At 44.1% G+C, this 26110-nt stretch overlaps 1 protein-coding gene across 1 annotated transcript in view; it reads right to left on the reverse strand.

The window, feature by feature from the left end:
* Positions 1–26110, reverse strand: part of LOC140120487 (ribonuclease T2-like) — a 292997-nt gene that overhangs the window by 240072 nt on the left and 26815 nt on the right. Inside the window, exon 2 of the mRNA XM_072139513.1 lies at positions 4089–4141. The gene's annotated coding sequence lies outside the window, so the exon portion shown is untranslated. The remainder of the gene's footprint in view (positions 1–4088; positions 4142–26110) is intronic.

The following is a 26110-nucleotide window of genomic DNA, read 5'->3' on the forward strand; positions in this document are numbered from 1 at the left end:
TGGGCTGGCTTTATATTACTGGGGGCAGGCTGGGCTGGCTTTATATTACTGGGGGCAGGCTGGGATGGCTGTATATTACTGGGGGTAGGCTGGGCTGGCTTTATATTACTGGGGGCAGGCTGGGCTGGCTTTATATTACTGGGGGCAGGCTGGGATGGCTTTATATTACTGGGGGCAGGTTGGGCTGGCTGTATACTACAGGGGGCAGGTTGGGCTGGCTGTATACTACAGGGGTAGAATGGGCTGGCTGTATACTACTGGGGGCTTGCTGGCTATATACTGGGGAGGGGACTGTGACCAATGCATTTACCACCCTCAGCTTATACTCGAGTCAATAAGTTTTCCCAGTTTTTGGTGGTAAAATTGAGGGTCTTGGCTTATACTCGGGTCGCCATATACTCAACAGTGACAGGCGGGTGTTGGCTGTATTATACAGCCGTTACCCGCTGTGTATGGAGAGAGCTCAGCTCGTGAGCTGTCACCATACACCCCTTGCCGCGCGAGGACGATATAGTTCGTCCTCGGTCGGCAAGGTGTTAAGTGGTGCACAACGTTTTTGTGGTGTCTTCACACATGGCGTTTTCAGAACAGCTGAGAAGAGATTTGCATAATTACATTGCAGTCAACATCGTGTTAACAAAACGCATGCATCAAGGCAATTTTATTGCGCTTTCTAAACAAAATGTTGACAGCAATGTAATCAGGCAAATCTCTTCTAAGCTGTTGTGATGTGTTTGAAAACGCATGTAGTAACCTCACCCTTAGGGTACATTCACACGACCGTATGGGGGACGTATATGCGGCCGATATATGTACCCCATAGTCAGCAATGGGCGCACGGCATATCTTCCTATGGAGAGGGGCGGGGGTGAGCAGAGCTCACCTCCTCCTTTTCTCCCCGTGCGCTGCCGTTGCCCACTACAGTACGGCGGGCAACGGCAGTGTGAATGCAGCCTTAGGCAAGTTTGCGGCTGTACATATGTCCCCAATAGATGGCAATGGCCGCACGGAGCGGTACCGCTCTGTACAAGGGAAAAAGACATGTCTTTCCTTGTGTTACGGCTTTTACTGGCGGGCATACGTTTGTGTGAATGCAGCCTTGGGGCGCATTTAAAAGTTGCGTTTTGACCTTCGTTTTCATTGCGTTTGAAACGCATTACAACAGCTGAGGAGAGGCGATTTGCCCAATTACATCACTGTTAACATTTCCATTTCCAACACATTGATAACACGAGTGTGTTAACGTGTTAACGCATGTGTTTTGTAAACACATGCGTTAACATAGCATTAAACATAAACGCTAATGTAATTAGGCATATTACCTCTCAACAGCTGTTGTAATGAGTTTCAAACGCAATGAAAATGCTACCAAAACGCAACGTGTGAACGTGCCCTCATCGTCTACAGAGCGGACTATTGCTGATGGCGGCCCCCAGACCAGTCTGATGGTGCTGAATTTTTATTTAATTTATTTTCTGTGGTCTGGGAACATAACCCTTTTTTTTCTTTTTACAGGGGCACATTTAGAAATGGAACACATAATATACTTAAATATAGATCACAGATAACAGTTATCTAATGGTAAGAGCACATTGGATCACTGTCATCAGTGATCTGTATACAGAGAGGATGCATACAGCAGCTTTCCTGCATGCCTCTCACTGTATACAGGGGCTGCTGTGACAGGGGGTCGATTATTATCAGTCCCCTGTTACAGTACACGATCGGGCTGTCACATAGACAGCACGATCCTGCTACCGGTTGCACACAGTTTGGAATGGCCACAGCCCCAGCAATAGATATGCCTCTCCAACCCCACGCTAAGCTCCGACTCAAGCCCTCGCTCGGCTCCTCCCCCAACCCTCGCTCGGCGCCCCGCGGAGAAGCTCGGACGGTGAGCAGGAAGTCCCTCCCTGTCCTGCCTCCAGCTACTCAGCGCTGCGATCATGCAGAGAATATTTTGAATATTTGGAAGCGGCAGCCCACATTCAGACAGGAAAATCACCAAGCTGAGTAAATCAGCTTCTAAACGCGTGCAGAGGCGTTATCGCAACCTCTGCCTGGGATCACAACATTACCCAGAAAAATCTCCAAAACAGTAATTATATCCATAGTCAGTACTTTATAATAGCTTAGTGCTATCATTGAGTTGAACTACTCATTTTTTCCCTTAATTCTCTGCTTAGAATTTATTAAAAAACCAGAAAGCAAAGTTGAATTTTAAGAAGAGATATCTTCCCTAAACACACTTATCTAAACATCTTTGTGTGCTACTCAAAGAAAAAAAAAGAAAAAAGAGCAAAAGAATAAAAAGAAGGAGAGAGAAACTGGAAGAAAGGAAGAAAATGGCAAGAAAGGGAGAGAAATAAGACACTACTGCAAAGATTAGGGCTTTAGCTTTTCTTAATTCGACATTGGTCTGCTGGCATTGTTTTAATCACCAGACCAATTTCTTTATAGTTATATTCCAAAGGTCCAAATTAGTAGCAAACCAAACCAAATATTCCAATTATACTCAAAAACCCTTAAAGGTTCTCCAACAATATTCTTTTGAGTCTTGATACATTTTTGCTAATTTCATAGGGGAGAGGTACTATTGGGTACAAAGGTTAAACAAGTTGTCTATTTGACAGGTCAGATTCTTATTTGAGTTGTAGATTGCCTTCATCCACTGCTCATGAGAGAAAGTCAACTTTAGTTCTCTTTCCTAGCTCAACATATAGGGTTGTTTAATTCTACCATTCTCATATAAGCTGCGGAAATACCAACCTTCTAGGTGACTCGACAAATGTAAGTCACCAATTCAATAATCATCCATCTATCATACAATTCCTCGGCTGACTACTACCTCCTAATTGGTTATGTAATGTGGCATGTTTATAACAAAGTATATTAGGGAATCATGCCCCTCCCTTAGTTTTTTGACAAAATAGAACATTCCTTGAAATGATTTTTTTTTTTAAACAACCAGACCCACATGGTTAGATACTTCTGTAATTCCTTAAAAACTTGTTTGGACAGAGGATCAGGTATGCATCTAAAGTTATACAGAATTACCGGTAGGTATATTCTATAGTCAGCCCTACTTGAACACCTTGGTACAGAAAACTTTACTTTGCGCTTATATATTTAAACCTGCTTATAATTTCTTAGTCAAGTATGGGATTCAGACAGATAAGACAGAGGGAAATCTCTTTAAACGTGTCCCCTAAAGCCGTAAGTGAGCCTATTGGATCAAAACATGAGTAGAACATGAATAGACTCTTATTTGAGTAAAACCTCCGACTCCCGCCCAACACCCTCATATATTGCCACTTATTCAGGGCCACATCTGACAGATCCACCTCAGATGGCAGATACCCAAGCTCTGAGGGAAGCAGCAAAATATGGGGACATTCGGTGGCCATCGCAGTATCTTTAAAATACAGACGCAATTGATGTAGAGAGCAGCACGGTCTGTCCCACTCTGTTGCTCTTAAGGACCAAGCAGTGTGGGATGACGTCAGAAGAGCCGGAAAGAGCCAGAAAGCGAAAGAGAGCAGCGTGGAAGTGTGACAGGAGCCGAGGTGAGTAACTGCTTTATTATTTTTAGAAATGACCATAATATAAAATAAGGGAGGCTATATATTATAGAAATGGGGGTGTATAATATTGGGGCCTGTGTATAATAAGAGGAACTGTGAATAATATTGAGTGCTGTATATAAGGGGGCTGTGTATAATAAGAGGGGCTGTGTATATAAGGGGAGCTGTATGTAATAAGGGGCTCTGTATATAATATAATAAGGGGAGTTGAATATAATATAATTTTAAAATATAATAAGGGGGGGCTGTATATAATAAAGGGGCTGTATATAATGTAAGGGCCCTACATATTATATAATAAATGGCCTGTAATATTATATAAGAAGGGGGCTGTAAATAATGTAATAAGGAAGGCTGTGTATAATGTAATAAGGGTCTGTTGTGTCATGAGAGGTGTATATGATTTAGGAACACTGTTATTTAGGTTACTTTAGACTTTAAGTAAATGTGCTATTTTATAGGTGCAGTACGGAGATGTGGGAATAGAAGGTAAATTCAGCTCACCAATCCCGGCTTGTCCTCCACCTGTCGTGCACGGATGACCCCGAGACTCCGGACTTCGTACCAAGGAAGGAAAAAACTTTTAGTCCAGCACAGGTTCCGATGGAGTTAAAAATTGATTTTCCTTTATTTAATCAAAGTACAAAGCTGAATAGGGCATACACAACATGATATCCCAAGTTACTCGTGAAAAGATCTACGCGTTTCTGCCTAGACCGCCTTAGTCATGAACGGAGATGTGGTGCTGGAAGTTGAAGACATCTGGCAGCAAATTCAACAGTCATGGCAAGGAGAAAACGTAATAATGCCCTCTTCCAGATGGAGCAGACCGTCACCTGTGATTGTACTAGATAGGTACTTTTGTCTGAATGATTCCTAGCTCTTAGCACGTGTAGTGTCACAGAGGGCCAGTAACTAAAAGTAATGTTGGCAGTATTCTTTTATCAGATAGTAGATTCTCTTTAAAAGATTGTCTGTAAATTCAGTAGGCCGAACAGAGGTGGTCTGGTGTTGGGGGAGGGGAGGGCATACATTGGCCCTGTACTTATAAGGTTAATACCATGAGTTCAGAAAACCCCAAATATTTATCTGGCACATTATACCTACCAGTCATGAAATAATTCCTTTCACATTCTGTGAAGAAGATGCATGTTTTTTTCTGTAGTATTGAAAACTGGTTTTCTGTAACTCTGGTTGTGGTACATTCGTTTCCTGGTTTGGTAAACTTCTGTGTGAATGAGTGTGAATGACTATTTATTCTACTTCTCTCATTAGGCCGGCCACCTAATTATATTCTCTTCTGTCTGTTATTACTAACTGGTACCAAAACCAGGGAATGTGCTGTTACAATGTAAAACAATGTAATATATGTTCTGTTCTACTTACCTGCAGCATAGTGTGTCTGCTCTGAATTTATAAGAGGCAGGCCAGCAGCATCTCTCGTGTTTTATAGGGTAAGCTGCAGAGAATTGTGGGAATTTCAATTATAACAAAGGTGTTACTGACCAGCAATCTGGGGGATTTTGATTGTGGAGATTTGTGCTTTGCCTTCTGCTGGTCTGTGGAACTACAAGAGCCTGGTGTATATTGAACCTGTTAAGTTATATATGGGCTTTTCAAAATAAACTCCTTTGGATTATTTTCATTAAGCAACATCAGGTTGTCTATTGGAAAGCCTATGCGTCTCACACACACATTGTAAGCAATGGCACACAGATGCTGGTTTACCCGCAAGTGCCATTAAAAGATAATGAGGAACAGGTTGTGTATTTTATTGGCCTAACACCACTTCTCAAAACATTGGGGGGGGGGGTGGCAGGGCTCTGATTAGATATGAGACATCTGGGGTAAATTTTAAAGGGGTATTCTCGTCTGGGCATTCACATTCAGTTTGATAAATCTGCCATATATAAACATTTTTTCAATTAGATGTTATTAAAAAAAATGTTCCTGTGTGAAGATAATTTCTCATAAATGTAGTGATATGGTCCCTTAGAAACGAGATAGCTTCCTCGGATACGGCCACGTCTGCTGCTTGGATTGCACAAAGAAACAAAAGGTTTTTGTATATGAAATGTCCGGGAGTTACTGCATGTCCCACAGCCGTCCTGTGGTAATGATGGCTGAATCCAGGAGGTCAGGCAGGGCTCAATAGCGCATGTCTGGCCACCGCTGCCAGAGTGTGACGTGGTCGTATCCGAGGAAGCTATCTCGTTTCTAAGGGACAGAATGACTACATTTATGAGAAATTATCTACACACAGGAACATTTTTTTTTAATAACATCCAATTGAAGAAATGTTTATAAATGGAAGATTAGTTAAACTGAATGTGAATGCCCAGGCGAGAATACCCCTTTAAGACTGATGTTTTATATAATAATTGCCGCTCTATGGAACTGAAGTTGAAAATTATTGTTTTCTTTTTTGATAAGATCATCGCGTTTCCATACCTTCATCAGGCTTAAAACACAATAATATTTTTACCTCCTTATATATGCAAACAAAGTACGCGATCCAGTCACATGATTACTGATGTTCAAGTTTCTATTAACAACAGAGTACTGTATATACTCGAGTATAAGTCGACCCAAGTATAAGCAAAAGCCCCTAATTTTGCCACAAATAACAGAGAAAACTTATTGACTCGAGCATAAGCCTAAGGTGAAAAATGCATTGGTCACAGCCTCCCCCAGTAAAGAAATGCAATGCAGCAGACCCCTAGTAATGAAATGCACTGCAGCAGACCCCTAGTTATGAAATGTACTGCAGCAGACCCCTAGTTATGAAATGTACTGCAGCAGACCCCCATATAAAGAAATGCCCGGCAGCAAACCGCTAAGATATACAGTATAAAAGCACACTGTCAAGCACGAACACATGAGACTTCCAATTGGAGCATTCCTCAGGGGTAGAAGACATAACGTAAGTGAAGTCCTACACATACGCCTGGGCGGTCCCATACCTCCTATATCTTCACCACCCGAGCTGATGCTGTGATACCTTGACTTTGCTTGCCGCTACCTAACCTGTGAAGTATACTATGGAATTTATTGTGCAATTGTCATTTTTTACAGGTCTCACAATTATTCACCTGTAGATCTTTGATCATGTGTTCATGTTTGGCAGTGTGCTTGTATATACCTTAGCTGTTTGCCCCCATTTTGTGGATACACTTTCTATTACACTCATTTACCCTTGGGTTGTGTGAGCCATATTTGACCTTAATAGGAGGCGTTTTGTTGCTTCATGTACCCAGATATACATATTTTTTGATCGTTAACCTCATGACACATAGTGCTTTTTCTTTGTGTTGATTATCTGTATTTTGGCGTGTCAGCATTACCTACAGTTTTACATTAGTTGTGCAGCGTTCATTCTCTTCTCTCTGTGAACACCCCCCAGTAATACATCTATATACTATTGCCAACCCCCAGTAATACATCTATATACAACCACCAACCCCCAGTATTTAATTTATATACAGCCATCTCACCCCCAACAATACATCTATATACTGCCCCCTTGCCCTCAGAAATACATCTATTTATCTACCTCAACTCCTTTAAGACATGCAGTCCCATGTAACAAACACCTCAGCCCGCACCAGACACACAGCCCCAATGTAACATACACCTCAGTCTCCATTAGCCATACAGTCCCATGTAGCATACAGCTCAGCCCGCACCAGACACACAGCCTCAGTGTAACAAGTATACAGCGACTAACCTGGAGCAACTCCACTAAAGACACTTGCAAGGTAGTAGGGGTGGTGTGGGTGGTGTGCCTGCTGTGTGGTCACTAGGAGCCAACTGTCTCTAGCTGAGAGTGATGCCCTGCAGCACATCTCTCCAGCCAGAGACAGTTAGCTCACAGCTGTCTGGCACTCACCTATCAGGGATTGGAAAGCAGCATGTAGGGGCACATATCTGTCATTGCGAGCTGGCTGTTCCTGCCTGGCTGGGAGCCATGTTCTGCAGCAGCCCCACTGCACATCACCCCCAGTTCCAGAGAGTTATAGTCAGTTTTTTTCGGGTCTTGCAGGAAATTCCATGTATTTCCCCTGTTAGTAACAACTGTTATGTATCTCTTTTTACCAACAAAAAAGGTAAAAAAAATCTAGGAAGTAATAATTGGGGGAGGAGAAGCACGTGAGCGGATGTGAGGTCATGCTGCCCCGCTCTGCCAGGACTGCATTGGCCGGAATGCCACTGCAGAGTGTGGAGCTTGAGTCGAGAGATGGGCAGGTTCACTGACCTTGTGGGATCCTACCTACCTACTTGCCTGCCTTTAATGAGGGATCCTCTGGAGTTTAGACGGAGTGGTGAGACATGTGTATTTAACTTTCCACTGAACTAAGCATGCTATTTATATTTACAACAAACAATTATTAATTTGGAAAAAACATGTGTGGGCTAGCGTACTGTTTGCCAAAGCTACCCAATCATCATTAATAAATTTTGGACATTACCCTTTGCAGGACTGTCTGCTCTTTACAGCTATTACACTAGAGTAACTAATTTTTGGACAACTCACTGGAGGATGATATAAACACTTGCGGAGGATCCCTAACCAGGTTGATTAGTGGAAAGTGGGAAAAGAAGCAGTCAGACAGTGGTTTTTATTTTTTAATGGGCTTAGCATTTGTTTTGACCCTTGAAATCAAGACCATGTGCTAAAAAAGGGAATGATTTTCACCCAACACATTCCCCCATAAATACCCAAAAAACACAAATAAGATAGAAAACTATTCATATAGGTATTGTGTTCTTAGTCACCAAGGAAACATGATGACAACAGACCCACTACCCATACGTGTTTCGCCGTTAGGGTACGATGTCTCCTCAGGGGTCTCACTGTGGAAAGGTATAAAGTACCCAATGTCCTCACAATAAATCCCAATACATAGTCATAATGGGGCAGATTTAACAAGTGTCTGAAAGTCAGAATATTTCCAGTTGTCCATGGTAACCAATCACAGCTCTCCTTTAAAATATTCACGAGCACTGGTAAAATGAAAGCTGAGGTGTGATTGGTTGAAATGGGCAACTGGAAATATTCTGACTTTCAGACACTTGATACATCTGCCCCAATGTGTTGAAAATTCAATGATAATCATACCGTCCAATTGATGTAGCTATCAAGTTGATCGTATATTGTAGTTGCCCATATAGTCAGACTACAACCAAATATAGCAATGCTTATAACACGACAATTGTTTCAACATACAAATAATTAGCATCCAAAATTTTCAATGGTCAGATTCCATATGGTCCATACTCAACGGTCAGACTTTGGAATATGCAGCAAAGACTTACCGGCTACGGAGAGAGATCAGCCCGTGAGCCCTCTCGATGCACCCATACCTGGCATGTGACATTCTGTTACGTCACATTTCAGTAAAGGGGGCGGGGGGGGGGTTGAATCGAAATTTCTCGGAGAATTCGGCAAACCGGGTAGAATCAAATTTTCACTAATTCGCCCATCTCTATCTCAGACACATTGTGGCACATGCAGATAAGTGTCCCAGACACATTGGGGCAGATTTACTTACCCGGTCCTGTCGCGATCCCCGAGGATGACTTCCGGTGCGCAAGATCATGCGTCCATTTTTCTTCATCTGTCACTTCCCTGCTGATTTCCGCCAGAGTCCACCTTCTTCTTCCCGGTGCATGTGAGTGCATTGTCTTGCGACACAATTTGAATTGTAAATCCAGCGCTTAGTCTGAATCAGTCGGGTTGTCCGTCTGCCACACCTCCCGATTTGTGTCGCTTGCAAGTCGGAGCCAAAATCCAACCGTGTGCACCAAAAACCCCAGTTAAATGCGCCTCAAATCGGAAATAGTCGGGAAACCCGACGAAAATGCACCATGCGGACCCTTAGTAAATGTGCCCCATTGTGGCGCACGCAGATTAGTGTGCATGTAACCGTACTCTGTATAGATTTTTTTTCCAAACATAATAGGACAACTTAAGATATAATTATACATGGAAACATTGATTTTTATATTTCATGTTTACTTATTTCTTTTCTCCATTAATTGTAGGGATTATATGTATGTTTCCTAGTTATGAAATAAAATAAACTGTAAGGGAACCGACCATCACGATTCTACCTATAAAGGTAGAACGGGTGGTAGGTGGATGAATGGGACGTGAGGATAGAACTTTTTAGAGCTTATCCTCACAAACTGGCTATCTTTTAGAAAACTTTGTAGCGCTGATATGTAAATTTTCTTAAGTGGCTACTGGGGCGCAGAGTAGCCAGACATGAGGCTACACGTCACAGCTACTCCACGCTCCAGTAGCCTTTTTTTCTCCTCCTACAATTTCATCTTTGGCGCGCAGCCCCTCGTAGCTGTGTGCCCTTGACCGTGTACCAAGGCCAGAGCTACTGCGCATGCGCAGAACACCGGGTTCTTGGACAAGGGCGCGCAGGAATGAGGAGCTGGGCGCCGAAGATGAAATGGTAGGAGGAGAAAATAGGCTACTGCGGCGCGGAGTAGCCTCATGTCCAGCTACTCCACGCCCCAGTAGCCGTATAAGAAGATTTACATATCAGCAATACAAAGTTTTCTAAAAGATAGCTGGGACGTGAGGATAAGCTCTAAAAAGGGCTATCCTCACGTCCCATTCATCCACCTACCACCCGTTCTACCTTTATAGGTAGAATCGTGGTGGTATCATAGTATCATAGTATATAAGGCTGGAAGGAGACGCAAGTCCATCAAGTCCAACCTTTAAGAATTAAATAAATGTTTTATCCCCATAACCCGTGATATTTTTTCTCTCCAGAAAGTCATCCAGGCCTCTCTTGAACACGTACATAGAGTCCGCCATAACAACCTCCTGCGGCAGAGAATTCCAGTGTCTCACTGCTCTTACAGTAAAGAACCTTTGTCTATGGTGATGGTAAAATCGCCTCTCCTCTAGGCGTAGAGGATGCCCCCTTGTCCTGGTCACAGGCCGAGGTATAAAAAGATCTTTGGAGAGATCCTTGTACTGTCCGTTCAGGTATTTGTACATTGTAATGAGGTCTCCCCTCAGTTGTCTTTTTTCTAGACTGAATAATCCCAAATTTTTTAATCTGTCAGTGTATTCTAGTTCCCCCATTCCCCTAATAATCCTGGTTGCTCTCCTCTGCACCCGTTCCAGCTCTACTATATCCTTTTTATACACTGGTGCCCAAAACTGTACACAATATTCCATGTGTGGTCTGACCAGGGATTTGTAGAAGGGCAAAACTATGTCTTTATCATGAGAATCTATTCCTCTCTTGATACATCCCATTATTTTATTTGCTTTAGCAGCAGCCGCCTGGCTCTGGTCACTAAAATTAAGTTTACCATCCACCAATACCCCCAAGTCCTTTTCAGCTTCAGTTTTACTAAGTAATTGACCGTTTAGAACATAATTATACTTTTTGTTTCCATGGCCCAAGTGCATAACTTTACATTTATCTACATTAAACCTCATCAACCATTTCACTGCCCATCCCTCAAGCTTCCTCAAATCCCTCTGTAATGCTAAACTATCGACCTCAGTATTTATTACTTTACACAGCTTAGTATCATCTGCAAATATTGAAACTTGACTGTGTAAACCCACTACAAGGTCATTAATAAAAATATTAAAAAGAAGTGGCCCCAATACTGACCCCTGTGGCACTCCACTGGTAACATCAACCCAATCTGAGAATGTACCATTAATGACCACCCTCTGTTTTCTATCACTAAGCCAATTACTTACCCAAATACACAGATTTTCTCCTATTCCCTGCAGTCTCATTTTATATACCAACCTTTTATGTGGCACGGTGTCAAATGCCTTTGAAAAGTCCAAATATACAACATCTACAGCGTCCCCCAGATCCAGTCTTGAACTTACCTCCTCGTAGAAACCAATCAGATTAGTCTGACAGGACCAATCTCTCATAAACCCATGCTGACGCTGGGTTATAAGGTTGTGCTCAGTGAGATACTCCAGGATAGCATCTCTAATAAACCCCTCAAATATTTTCCCCACCACAGCAGTTAGACTCACGGGTCTGTAGTTTCCAGGATCGCTATTTGATCCTTTTTTGTATATTGGTACCACATTTGCTATGCGCCATTCCTGTGGAACATAACCAGTCCTCAGTGAATCTTCAAATATTAAAAATAACTGTTTGTCTATCACCGTACATAATTCATGCAGAACCCGGGGGTGTATGCCATCTGGCCCAGGTGATTTATCTATCTTAGTGGTTGCGAGGCGGCGCCGTACCTCTTCCTGGGTTAAACTGTTGACATTATAAAAAGAATTTACATTATTCCTCATTGTGTCTTCCACCAGGGGATTTCCGCTGACAGTTGAGAAGGCGACATTCAGTAGATTGGCCCTTTCCTCATCTCCTTCCACCATGACTCCCATGTCATTTCTAAGGGGACCCACACTCTCTGTTTTTAGTTTCTTATCATTTATATACTTGAAAAATAATTTGGGATTATTTTTGCTCTCCCTGACATTATTTCTCTCAGTCTCTATTTTTGCGGCCTTTATCTGCTTTTTACAGGATTTATTTTTCTCTCTATAATCCTGTAATGCCTCATCGCTACCTTCACGTTTTAGCACCTTAAACGCTTTATCTTTCTCGCTTATTGCTTTCCTTACAAGACTAGTTAGCCACATAGGGTTTTTCTTGTTCCTTTTATGCTTTTTCCCATAAGGTATGTGTTTCTCACAGGACTTTTTCAGAATATATGAGAAAAAGTCCCATTTTTGGGGGGGGCTTTTGTCTTTGAGAACATTATCCCAGTCTATGCCTTTAAGGTCTTCCCTTAGTTGCTGAAAATTTGCCCTCCTGAAGTTTAGAGTGTTGGTTGCCCCTTCACTTATGCTACGTAATACAAAATCAATGATATTATGATCACTATTCCCCAGGTTCCCCCCAACCTGTAGTTTTGATACCCTATCAGGTCTGTTGGTCAGGATAAGGTCCAGCAGTGCCCCCCCTCTTGTTGGCTCCAGGACTAGTTGCGACAGGTAATTTTCTTTTGTTGTTGACAAGAACCTGCTGCCTTTGAAGGACCTGCAGGTTTCTGCCCCCCAGTCGATATCTGGGTAATTGAAGTCTCCCATGATAAGTACTTCACCTTGCTTTGAAGCCGCATCCATTTCACTTATCAGCATTTCCTCTGCTGCCTCCATTATATTTGGGCCTTATAACAAACCCCTAGTAATATTTTATTATTCTTTTTCCCTCCTCTTATCTCAACCCATAGGGACTCCACATTTGCGTTACTGATGTCATCTCGCAGGACAGGCTTGAGGCAAGAATTCACATATAAACAAACCCCTCCACCTTTTTTATTTATACGATCCTTTCTAAAAAGACTATAACCATCTATAGTAATAGCCCAGTCATAGCTACTGTCCAGCCATGTCTCGCTGATACCCACTACATCATATTTCCGCTCCAACATCAAGAGTTCCAGTTCCTCCATTTTGTTTGTGAGGCTTCTGGCATTTGTGTACATACACTTTTTTTATGGTTTTCCCTGTCCGTACTCCTTTTGTCCTTATTCCCCAATCTCATTCCACCCCCCTTCCTCCCCCATGGACTATGACTCTTCCCAGCTCTCTATGTACACTGTCTATTTGCCCTGCACAAGTGTAGTTGCCCTCCCCCCAGGTCTTAACACTCCTCCAATCTTCTAGCCATTTTTTCCCCTAAAACAGCGGCCCCCTCCCCATTGAGGTGCAGCCCATCCCTACTGTAGAGCCGGTAGCCGACAGAAAAGTCAGTCCAGTTCTCCATGAACACAAAACCCTCCTTCCTACACCAACTTTTGAGCCACTTATTTACCTCCTTGATCTCCCGCTGCCTTTCTGGTGTGGCACGTGGTACAGGCAGTATTTCGGAGAAAATTACCTTATTAAATTATTATTGAGGTCCTTGCCCTGAGCTTATGGCCTAAATCTCTGAAATCATTTTTAAGGACCTTCCACCTACCTCTTACTTTGTCATTAGTGCCAATGTGGACCATGACCGCTGGTTCCTCACCAGCCCCTCCCAGTAATCCGTCAACCCGATCCGCAACATGCCGAACCCGAGCACCCGGCAAACAACACACTGTTCGGTATGCACGGTCTTTGTGACAGATTGCCCTGTGTGTTCCCCTAATAATCGAATCTCCCACTACCAGCACCTGTCTGACCTTGCCTGTGCTCCCATTACCCTTCTTACTGGAGCAGGCATTCCCCTGGTTGCTAGCGGCCACGTCTTGCTGCAGCATTGCTACCCCAGAGCTGATATCCCCCTCATCCGCCAGCCTGGCAAACTTATTGGGGTGCACCAGATCAGGACTAGACTCCCTACAACTCTTCCCTCTACCCCGCCTTCTACATGTTACCCAACTAGCTGCCCCCTCACTCTGCACCTCCATACTTCCCTCCCCACACCCATCTTCCCCAGAGAGTTTGTGCTCCAGGAGCAGCAAACTTCGTTCCATATTATCAATTGCCCGCAGCCTTGAAACTTGCTCATTTAGATCCAGAATCTGGGCTTCCAGATGAGCAATTTTCACACACCCCACACGGCTGTTCAAGGAAAGCATACATGGCACAAGATGTACACCGTGTAGCAATGCCACTTATGGAGTCCATTATTCTAATGGGGATTACAATAGAAATATGCACAGAAAGAAGAATCTACAGTCAAAGTAACACAAAACACAGCAGTTACCTGCTAAAGCCCCTCAAACTTAAGTCCCTTAAACCTAAGTCACACTTAAGACACTGCACACACTTGGGATCAATGCACACTCGCCGCCAAGCTCACACACTCGCTTTTCTGATGCTTTTTTTAAAGGTTATCTGCCTCAAAAATCTGCAGAGATCACTGCAACAAGATCAGGTTCCCTTTAAATAAACTTTACAAGAGCAGGGGGGTGGGGGTGTGTTACAACTATTAGAATCAAAAGAGAATGTTACCATCAATTATAGAATAGCTGTTAATAACAAGGAGGAACATCTTTCATGAATCTGTCCATAGACGTAGTACAGTGCTCTGGAGCCAAGTGGGAGTTGGGACAGAATCAATCCTAGGAACACCTGACTTCACCTTACGCAGTCGCCTTTCCTGTGGACTTAATCATGTCTCCCAGTACTCAGATACCTTACGGACTTAAAGGGGGTATTCCCATCTGAGCATTCACATTTAAATAAATTTATTTGCCATATGTAAACATTTCCTCAATTGGATGTTATTAAAAAAATGTTCTTGTGTGAAGATAATTTCTCATAAATGTAGCCATGTTATCCCTAAATGCATACTATTCCATGCTATAACAAAATAGCTTCCTCTGATACGACCACCTCACATTTTGGTAGAGGTGGCCAGACATGCGCTAATGAGCCCTGCCTGACCACCTGGTTTCAGCATTCATTACCACAGGACGGCTGTGGGACATGCAGTAACTCCCGGACATTTCATTTACAAAAACTTTTTGTTTCTTTGTGCAAACCCTCCAGCAGAGGTGGCTGTATCCAAGGACACAGTCTTGTCCTAAGGGACCATATCACTACATTTATGAGAATTTATCTTCACACAGGAACATTTTTTTAATAACATCTAATTGAAGAAATGTTTATGTATGGCAGATTAATGAAACAATGTGATTGCCCAGAAGAAAATACCCCTTTAAGGTGGACCATGGAGGGTTCGCTCCAAGCTGCATGGTATTATAATATGACAATGATTAGAACGGTATACAAAAAGAAATTTGTTGAAAGGCATTATTCAGCCCTAGAGATGCCAACAATGATTCCCTTTATTTCAGGAACAAATAGTATGGCTAAATGAATGACGTTTACGTTACCGTATATACTCGAGTATAAGCAGAGTTTTTCAGCACAATTTTTGTGCTGAAAATTACCCACTTGGCTTATACTCGGGTATATAAAAAAAATAAACTCAATACTCACCATTCCAACGGCCCGGGCATCTCTGCTTCCATCTTCATGCCCGCGGCAGCTCCGTCTGCAGCGCCTCTTCTTCTTCAGGCCGGTGCTAGGACATCTCCGTGCGCACGGCCTGGCCGGCACACAACCGCTCAGGTCTGCCAGAGTTCACTTTCTTCTTCCTGGTGCATGTAAGTGCTTGGGACACAAATTTAAATGTTAAATCCCGCACGTAGTCCGAATCCATCGGATTGTCCAACGGCTCACCCCCGATTTGTGTCGCGTGAAAGCCGGTGCGATTGCGTCACAATACGACAATCCACGGTGCAATCCCCGGAAACCCGATGAAAATACGTCTGTGGGAACCTTAGTAAATAAGCCCCTGTGTGTTCAGACCACTGTACATTGTTCTCAGAAAAACAATTTTGTCCTCCCACCAGCCCAGGAGCATGTGCTCGGCGTGCCCCTGAGCTGGTGTTAGAACTTAAAGTCAAACACAAAATAAATGTGTGTTAACACAAATTCCATAAGATCCAAAACATATTGATTATGTTTTGCATAGAATCTCGAACGGGTATCCAAAATTAATAATATGGCATATAAATCTGCATTGTGTGGGATTTAACTGCAAAGCTCTTACACATCGATGCTCCCTAGCCACATCTTTTCTCCCACTTGTACATCTTCAATCTTGTTAAGGAGATCTGTAGTATCATGCGTGAACGCCAAGACAAAACCTTGTAAAATTTGGTCAAAATAGATACCTATGTTTTGTGAGAGGCTATCTACCCTGGAGACGCTAGGTAGATTTCTGTGGGGGATAGCCTTGATAAGAGCGTGGAGGTGGCGGCAGCAGCAGCATCAACAACAGGAGCCCACAGGTGGCAGCAACATAGAACAACACAGAGCAACACAGAGTGGTCCAATGACAGAGTGTGGAGGTGGCGGCAGCAGCATCAGCATCAGCAGCAGCAACAGAAGGCCACAAAGTGGCACAATGATAAAAGTGTGGAGGTGGCATCAGCAGCAGCAGAAGCCCAAAAAACCCACAGCAAAAGAGGCCACATTGTGGCACAACGATGCAGTTTGAAATGAATTTGAATTCAAAGTATTCAATTTATATTTTAATTTGTAGATTCGAAACGCCACATCCATTATACATTACAGTTTTCCTGAAAAAAAATCAGGCCTTTGACAAAAGAGAACTCCAAAGGTGGCACCAGCATGAGGTCAGAGGTGTGGAGGTGGCAGCAACATGGTAGGCCACAGAGTGGCACAATGATATAGTGTGGAGGTGGCGGACAATTCCAGTCCCTGGTAAAGATGGTAGGAGGCAAATGGAGCAACTGGCAGCAGATGTGTGGCATCAGGCAGGTGGCAGCATCAGAATAGCGGCTGAGGTAGGTAGTTAGAACCCAAACTAATTTCTCAACGTTTGGGGGAGACGTCATGGCTGATCTCATCTCTTGCATTAGGCGTTGGCGAGTTGAAATCCTGGTCGATCCAAGACTAATTCATCTTGACAAAGGTTAGTCTCTCCACATTACGGGTGGACAAGCGGGTTCTCCTTGGGGTAACGATGGCCCCTGCCGCACTGAACACCGGCTCTGATGCCACAACTACTGGCTGGGCAGGACAGCTTCTCTACTGCAAACTCCGCAAGTTGCGGCCACGCATCAGCTTTGGCTGCCCAATAGTCAATGGGATCCTCTACCTGAGGTGGTAAAGTGCTGTCCAAATAGGCCACCACCTGCTGGTGCAGGATCTGCTCCATGTCCTGCTGCTGCTGGCGGCGGCTACCCTCCTCACTAGGCGGGTGAAGGAAGTTGCTCAATAAGGAATCCAGACTTAAGCTGATGCTGATGGAGCTGCTACTGCTCCTACCCCCCTAGCTCCCCACAGCAGCCATGGCAGTAGTACACGAGCAATGACTGCCAGGAATCCCCGTGTCGGACCTGACAGAGGATGGACAATGGCAAACATAGGAAGCGGCCAACTGTGTGCACAGTGTTTCTCTATAGTATGCCAGTTGTTTCTCCCTCTCAGCAGCTGGAAAAAAGTCACCCATTTTTGACCGGTAGCGAGTGTCCAAGAGGGTGGAGAGCCAAAAGTCATCTCTATGGCGGATGTTGACTATTCGGCTGTCACTAGTTAGGCAAAACAGCATGCTGCGGGCCATCAAGTGACTATGAGGGACTCCCGGCCTCCATCTCCACAGTATACTGCCAAGGTGCTTCTGGGTCATCTGCCTCATCTTCTACCTCCTCCGGATGCTCCTGCTCCTCCTCTCTTTCACTTCCACTCACTTTCACTTCCACTTTTTCCAGTGGAAAAACCACTGATTTCACCAGACTCTGCTTGTGCTCCAATGTCCTCCTACTCATCCTCCTCCAGTTCAGCCCCCACCGAACTCATGTGGCCATGAGATGTAGTCTCCACCTCCCAGTGAAAAAAAACAATGTTAGTGCTCTAACTCCACAATAAAATGTTAAAATTGAAAGTTCCACAGAACGGTCTCACCCAGTTCCTTATAAATCGGAATTGAAGAAATTTCCTCAGTAATTCCTCCTGTCACGATGTTCACTTCTCTACACTGGATCCTGTGGGAGACCACGCTACACTGTTGTGCACGCGATCGCAGCACCGGTCCTGTATCAGGAAGAATGTGGACAGATGGTGCAGATCACCAAGGATAAGAGTAAAAACAAATTTATTCCAGCATACTCACAAACAATATTATATCACAATGGTTAAAAAACGCCAGAGCGTATCACTGAAGACTGACAGTTCTATCTGTGTGTGGGGGGGATTGTGGCGATCTCTGTGTGTATGGGTGCTAATAAGAGATCAGATTTCTGTCTGTGGGAGACTTCCCTCTACTGGTTGGGAAGGGTAGGTACAATAGGGCTAGTAGCTCCTCCAGTATTTGCCTCCCTTTTTCCGGATACTGCAACACAAATATTTTCTCCACCTCCCAGTGCCCTGACCTGACAGATTTTGCAGCATGAGTTCCAGTACATGAAGCAGTGGAATGACGTTATTCATCCCGCAGTCCTGGCGACTGACAAATAACTTGGCCTCTTCAAAGGGAGTGAGCAAACGGCAGGCGTCACGCATGAACTGCCAGTGACTGACATCAAAGTTACACAGGGGAGTACTACGGTCAGCTTGCATCATCAAAAAAAATCACTAATGGCTTTTCTTTGTTCATACAGGTGGTCTAAGATATGGAGGCTGGAATTCCAATGGATGGAAACATCGCATATCAGACTATGTTGGGGTAGGCCGTTCTACCGCTGCAACTCAAGGAGGGTGTACTTGGCTTTGTAAGAATGGCTGAAGTGTGTGCACAGTGTCCTGGCCATTTTTGAAATGTCTTACAGATGGGTGTAAGACGTCAGGAACTTGTTGACTACCAGATTGAACAAATGCGCCATGCAGGGCGCATGGACCATCCCTCCTTGGTGCAGCGCGGACACCATGTCCCTCCCATTGTCTGTCACCATGGTTCCGATTTTTAATTGTCACGGAGAAAGCCACACATTGATTTCTTGTTGCATGATGCAGAGCAGTTCCTCCCCTGTGTGACTTCGTTTGCCCAGGCAAACCAGGTGTAGAACTGCTTGACACCGCTGTGCCCTGCACATGTGGTATGATGGAGCAGCACTTGTGGAGGCTGAGGTGGTGGTGGTGAAGGTGGAGGCGGAAACTGGCGCAGGAGCAGCAGTTTGACAACGTGGAGGAAAAAGCGCCGTCTCTTGTGGAAGTTGTTGCTGTGGCTTGGCGGGAAGCACATTCACCCAGTGGGCTGTAAAGGACATGTACTGTCCCTGACCATAGTTAAAGCTCCACACATCCGCGCTGCCGTGCACCTTGGAAGAAACTGATAAGCTCAAGGACTGGCCCACCTTCTGTTGTACATATTGGTGAAGGGCTTGCACAACCTTTTTGGGAAAAAAATTGCAGCTTGGAACTCTCTACCTCGATTCGGCACAAGCCATTAGTTCTCTGACGGGTGCAGAGTCCACGACTTGAAAAGGGAGAGACTGCAGTACCAACAACTTCGACAAGCTTCTGCACTTTAGGATGGCTGGATGCATAGAGTTGTCTCTTTGTAATCGCCTCGCTCAACGACTGCTGGCGCAATGCGTAGCGAGGAGAAGAAGGAGCATCTGGACCGGGATATGATCTGAAAGACAAACAGCTCACTTCGGCAGAGGTGCTGGAGCCTTGACTTGCTGAAACTGTATGTGTGCCACTAGGTGCTGCTGCTGCGCCTGCAGGATGGACCACATCTGAAACCCGTTTCTCCCAGGCCATTGGATGGTGAAGCTGCATGTGGTGGCGCAGGGCCGGGGTGAAAAGGTTAGCTCCCTGACCACGCTTCACTTTCTGCCCGCAGATTCGACATATACCCACGCTCGGCCATCCTGGTGTCTTTACAAAAAACTGCCACACTGCCGAGGTGATAATTTTACCACCATCACTCTGCACTGAGCGACTACTACCGCCGCTGCCTCGCTGAGCCCCTGTGCCACTGCTTACTTGGATGTGCAAGTCGGGATTTGTACCCCACGGACGTTCGGCTCCAGTTCTCACACTGCTGCCACCCTGCTGACTCACGGCCACAGTAGCAACTTGGTATGGCAATGTGCGTTATACAGATACCCCACAACTGACACCCAGTAAGAGGTCCACAAATCACTACAGCAGCTGCATAAACGAATCGCTACTGCAGATGCATGAAAGTCAAAGAGATTTGTTCCTATTCAATTTTGTCACTAAATAGAACTGCTATTTGGGGTATATAAATCCCCCTTAAAGAAGAATCAGGGATTGCAGCAAGAATTGTTACTACACAGAACAGTAGCAGCAGCTACACGCTACAGGCAGCACATGAAGTGTGAAGTGCCGAGATTGAAAATGGCTTGGTTTTAAAGGGCTGTGTGACATCACATAAGCCTGCCGGTTGCCGATTGGCTTACAGGTCTGCAGATGTCATCGGGGGTGTTCCTTTCTCCTTCCCAGAGTTCTCTGCCCCATGTAACACGTTGTTCTAAAAATTTAGCTGAAAAAAAGAGAGGAAAAAACAACTTTGTTCCCGCGAATCAGCATAAACTTCGGCTTCTTGATGAATCGAATTTTTCCTGAAATTCTAACCAAAGTTAGAATCTTTAGAATTGATTCGCACATCTGCACTGGACAATCTCTTTAGATCTGCTAGGGGAGCCCATTCAATGAGGTGTTTTATGTGTAGTACCTCATCAGTAGTTAATATCTGATGATATACCTGTAGTAGGTAGTGAGTCTATCAATAATATCTTTCAGGAGTGGTGGATTTGAGCAGTTCCATTGTCTATCCATCTTACTTTTAATGGAATTATCCACGGATCTAAGTTTAGTAATGCTAGTTCTGGGCTGGGACATATCTTATTGCCAGATGTTTAGGAAACAATATCAAAGATTTCGAAAGTTTATTTATTTGGGGGTATGACTACCATACATGATGAATGTCGACGGTCATCCCACACCCTCTCCATCATTTATAACTATATGTATAGAATGCCTTTGAGATTTTTAAAGCTGAGAGGTACCGAGAAGCTGAGTGCTCTCCTCCACTCCCGAATATTAATTTTTTTATTAAAGGGAACCTGTCATCAGAAATTGGCCTAATAAACCACTACCAGTATTTTGTCAAGCAGTTAAACAGCTTCTAGATCATGTTTCTTTCATGGCCCAGCTTGGTGGCATCATTAAAGAAATTAATTATTTTGAAGAGAGATAGAAGTTAGATGTATAAGGTCAGGGAGGCGGAGAGTTTAACACCGAAATCAAATTCTCCCGTCCTCTGAACACCTCCTTTCATGTAATTGACATCATGCACCGGACAGCAGGAGATATGTTCAACGATGTCCCTGGTCACAGGACCATCAATTACAGTAAATGGGGTATTCTAAGGTAGGAAAAGCTTGACTTCAGTGTTAAACTCTCCACCTCCTTGACTTCACAAAACCAATTTATATCTCACTTCAAAGTTGATCCACAACACTGGGTCATGAAAGAAACATTTAAAAGCTGCTCAGCTGCTTGACAACATGCTGCTAGTGGTTTATTAGAGCAATTTCTGATGACAGGTTTCCTTTAAGATATCCTTCGCATTTTGTCATATAACTCAAACTAAACAGTCTGCATCCAGCAGGTAAATGCATCCAGCAGTAAATGTTTGAGGATAACTTCTAACTCCTTCCCCTCCTCCCCTCCCCATCACTTTCCATAACTACTTAAAACAACAATCATCTGTATCATTTTAATACTCCTCCAAACTCAGACATAAATCATTCATTTATCTCATTTTCCCTTCATCCCCATTAGCGCTATATACCCATTCCCACTTACCGCTTTCATTTCAACGGAGTCCACACTCCATTGTCCTGCTATACGAGACAGATTGTACCAGCAACCATTCTCCCCCCCACTACGCTCTGTCTGTATATTTACTTCACCTAGGCAACTTCTACACTGGATCACATGTCACCGGGTATCCCTGTTACATCATCCGCATACTCTCATCGAATGCGCATATCTCGCACTTCCTCCTCGGACTAGAGCCACTGCGGGCATTTAAACTCACGGGCTGCCTCGCGCGCACAGACTCTGGACACACTCTCCAGCAGCGTCAGGAGACCGGTAAGACCCAAGACTATTCAGTCTCAAAGTCCATTTATACACAGCCTATATGCGTTGTATATAGAGTACTATTGGCCTTTCCTACCTTCATCTATTTTGCCATTCCCTATCAATTGTATGGAAACTATTTGTATATTTATATTTTTATACTGAAATTCAATATCGGTCTCTATAAAATACTTAAAGTTATTTATCTATTTATTTAACCCTGTACTTATTTTTATATATTTATATATATTTTTATACGAAATGTTGAACTTTTCAATTTTATATCCACATCTACATTTATATTTGGAAATTGACTTTATATTTGTATATAGACCCAAAGGTCTACAATTTTGCTCTTACCATCGATAGGCCTCAATTTTAAAGCATTTAATTGATTGTATTTTGACTTAAAATTTTATTGTACCATGTATTGTACCATTATTGATTGTATTTTTTCCTCATTATTATTGCTCTTTACTTTCACTCTTTATATATACTTGTCCCTTACCAAATCTACAGAATTTTTTCACTTGAAAAAGGGGACCTCAGTTCCCCAAAACGCGTTGTGATGATCTGTGACCTATTCTTTTATTCTTTTGGAGAGAATTTATACCCGGTCTCGTTGTGCGCCTACCACTTCTGCCCTTCTCGATTTGACTCCCAGACTCCAACCAGCCTAGTCCCCTGTGTTTGGAGATCACATTGAAGCATCGGCTGCCACTGACCACTGACACCACAAACTAACACTAGAGTTGTGCCTTGTTGAGCACAACTCGACCAGGTGAGCAAACCACTTACCGTATATACTCAAGTATAAGCCGACCCGAGTATAAGCCGAAACCCCTAATTTCAACACAAAAAACTGGGAAAACCTATTGACTCGAGTATAAGCCGAGGGTGGGAAATGCATTGGTTACAGCCTCCCAGTATATAGCCTGCCAGCCCCTGTAGCATACAGCCTGCCCAACACCTGTAGCATACAGCCTGCCCATCCCCTGTAGCATACAGCCTGCCCATCCCCTGTAGCATACAGCCTGCCCAGCCCCTGTAGCATACAGCCTGCCCAGCCCCTGTAGCATACAGCCTGCCCAGCCCCTGTAGCATACAGCCTGCCCAGCCCCTGTAGCATACAGCCTGCCCAGCCCCTGTAGCATACAGCCTGCCCAGCCCCTGCAGTAGGAAAAAAAATAACACTGTACTCATCTTTCCGACGTCCCCCATAGATCCTCTTCTGTCTCAGACTGTCTCAGACACAAGAGGACCTATGATGTCAGATGATGTCAGAAAGGTGAGTTTTGGCTTTATTTTTTTAGTTGACTCGAGTATAAGCCGAGTTAGGGTTTTTGAGCTTAAATTGTGTTGAAAAACTAGGCTTATACTCGAGTATATAAGGTAATCATACAGATTACCCGTGACCTAACACTACTACCCTATGAGCGCATTTGTCTTGTCTCTACTATTGTCCTTGAGGGAGAGTAAGCAGAGAGGTTAAATACCCCTCCCCCACATCCATTCTACAGTGGCTACCAAATAACTACACAAGCTGTGGATGCAACCCATTTATTGTATGTTATAGTCACACACAGTTACAACAGGCAAAATAATAACATTCCTAAGATTACTCTGGCCTTATAGAAAAAGGGGGACGGGAAAAATATATGGGCCGTCATGGTGGACTAATGAAAACCGAATTAACGGTGAGAATAATAATAATTCTCCTTTTCCATGGCGTCCCCCATGACGGCCCCAACTGGAGATGTACCAGATAACATGTATTTCTAGGGGGGACAACTGCCTGCAGAACCTTCCTACCGAAGGCCTGATCCCTAGCGCTTTGGACATCGTGTCTAGCGAACGTTAAAAGACTAGACCAGGTAGCTGCTTTGCAGATGTCTACTAGAGAGGCCCCACGTTTTTCAGCCCATGAGGCTTCCACCCCCCCTGGTTGAGTGGGCCCTCACATTCCCCGGATTGTCTATATTCTTGGCATCATATGCCTCTTTAATGGTAGTTCGGATCCATCGGGCAATAGAGGCCTTGGAAGCTCTTTTTCCCTTGTTCTTCCCAGTGTACTGCTGGAGGATGTTGTCATCCTTTCTCTAAGGTATAGAGATGTCCAGGTAGTGGAGATGATATCTGCTCACATCCAGAGTATGCCATTCTGACTCCTTACTGTTCTTTGGGTTCTGGCAAAAGGAAGGTAACACAATTTCTTGATTACGATGAAAACTGGAAGACACCTTGGATGTGAAGGTTTTATGTAGAGTAAGAATTACTCTGTCTTCCAGAATTCTAAGATAGGGCTCTTTGAGGGAGAGAGCCTGAATCTCCCCTAGCCGTCTAGCTGAGGTTATGGCTATAAGGAAGGTTAGTTTGAGGGTTAGTTCCCTAAGGTTAACATTCTTTAAGGGTTCAAATGGTGGCCCCATCAGATGATTCAACACCAGAGACAGATCCCAGTTTGGGATGTTTTGTCTCAAGCGAGGTCTTAGCCTAGAGGTAGCTTTTACAAACCTCTGGATACACTTGTGCTCAGCCAGAGAGGTATCAAAGAAAGCACTAAGGGCAGACACTTGGACCTTGAGCGAACTTGTCTTCAGTCCTTTATCAAACCCTGCTTGCAGGAAGTCCAGTATCGGTGAGATATTAGGGGACAAATGATTAGGAGGAACTGAGCCACAAAAGGATACGAATTTCATCCATATTCTGGAATAAATTCTGTGAGTGACCACCTTACGACTGGCTTTCATCGTAGAGATTACCTTGTCCCTGGACTATTAGTATTTTCCTTTCAGGATCCACGATGAGAGCTGGGGGGCCTGCGGATTGGGATGAAGTACTGGACCCTGGAACAGGAGATCGGGATGAGGTGGTAACAGAAATGGATCTGCCAGGGCCATCTTCTTTAGCCAGGGAAACCAGTTCCTCTTTGGCCACCAAGGAACAACAAGAATAATTTTCGCTGGATCTTATGAATAACTTAGGTCACAAGAGGTATTGGGGGAAAGGCATACAGTAGCGGCTGAATGCATCTCTTTGGCTGAAGGAAACTGTGGGTTCCAGAGAGAAGAAACACGGGAGCTTTGCGTTCTTGCTGGAGACAAACAGGTCTATTGATGGTTTTCCCCACCTTTTTACTAGCTGATGGAAGATGTCCTCGTTCAGACACTCGTTCTGATTGATTTTTCTCTGACTGAGGTAGTCTGCCACCTGATTCTCTTCTCCCTTTAGGTGAATGGAGGAGAGGGAGCGAACATTGTTCTCTGCCCAGGCAAAGATCATGCTTGAGAGCTCTAGGAGATCTAGGTTTCTGGTTCCCCCTTGGTGACGTAAGTATGCCAACAGTCTGAAAATATCCTGACGTCTTTCCCCTTCAGAATTTGTGAGCTGGCTTTTAAAGGTTTCCAGCACTGCTCTCAGTTCCCGATAATTCGAGGAACGGGATTTCACTGAATTTGGCCACCGTCCCTAAACAGGATGACCTGCAACGATCGCTCCCCATCCCGACTGACTTGCGTCTGTCTATATAGCTGTGATTGGCCAGGGATGCCAGAGTATTCCTTTTCTCAGATTTGCCAGATCTGTCCACCAATCCATGGAACGTAAGACTGAAAGAGGAATTTCCAACTTCTGGGATTTTTGTCCCAGGAGGCCAGCACCCAATTTTGAAGTGTCCTTGTATAGCTTTGACTTCATTGCACGCACTGGATGCATGCTGTCTTGAGTCCGAGGATTTTCATTGCTTCTCTCGTGGAGCAGCACTTTTTCTTCTGGAACGTTGCTATCTGGAGATTTAGCTTTTCCCTTTTTCCCTGCGGGAGAAAGGACATCTGCTGTGTGGAATCTATCAGCACTCCAAGAAAAACTACATCCATGCTTGGGTCTAGTTTGGATTTCTCTACGTTGATTA

This window comes from Engystomops pustulosus, chromosome 3 (genome assembly GCF_040894005.1).
Source record: "Engystomops pustulosus chromosome 3, aEngPut4.maternal, whole genome shotgun sequence".
Taxonomy (NCBI): domain Eukaryota; kingdom Metazoa; phylum Chordata; class Amphibia; order Anura; family Leptodactylidae; genus Engystomops; species Engystomops pustulosus.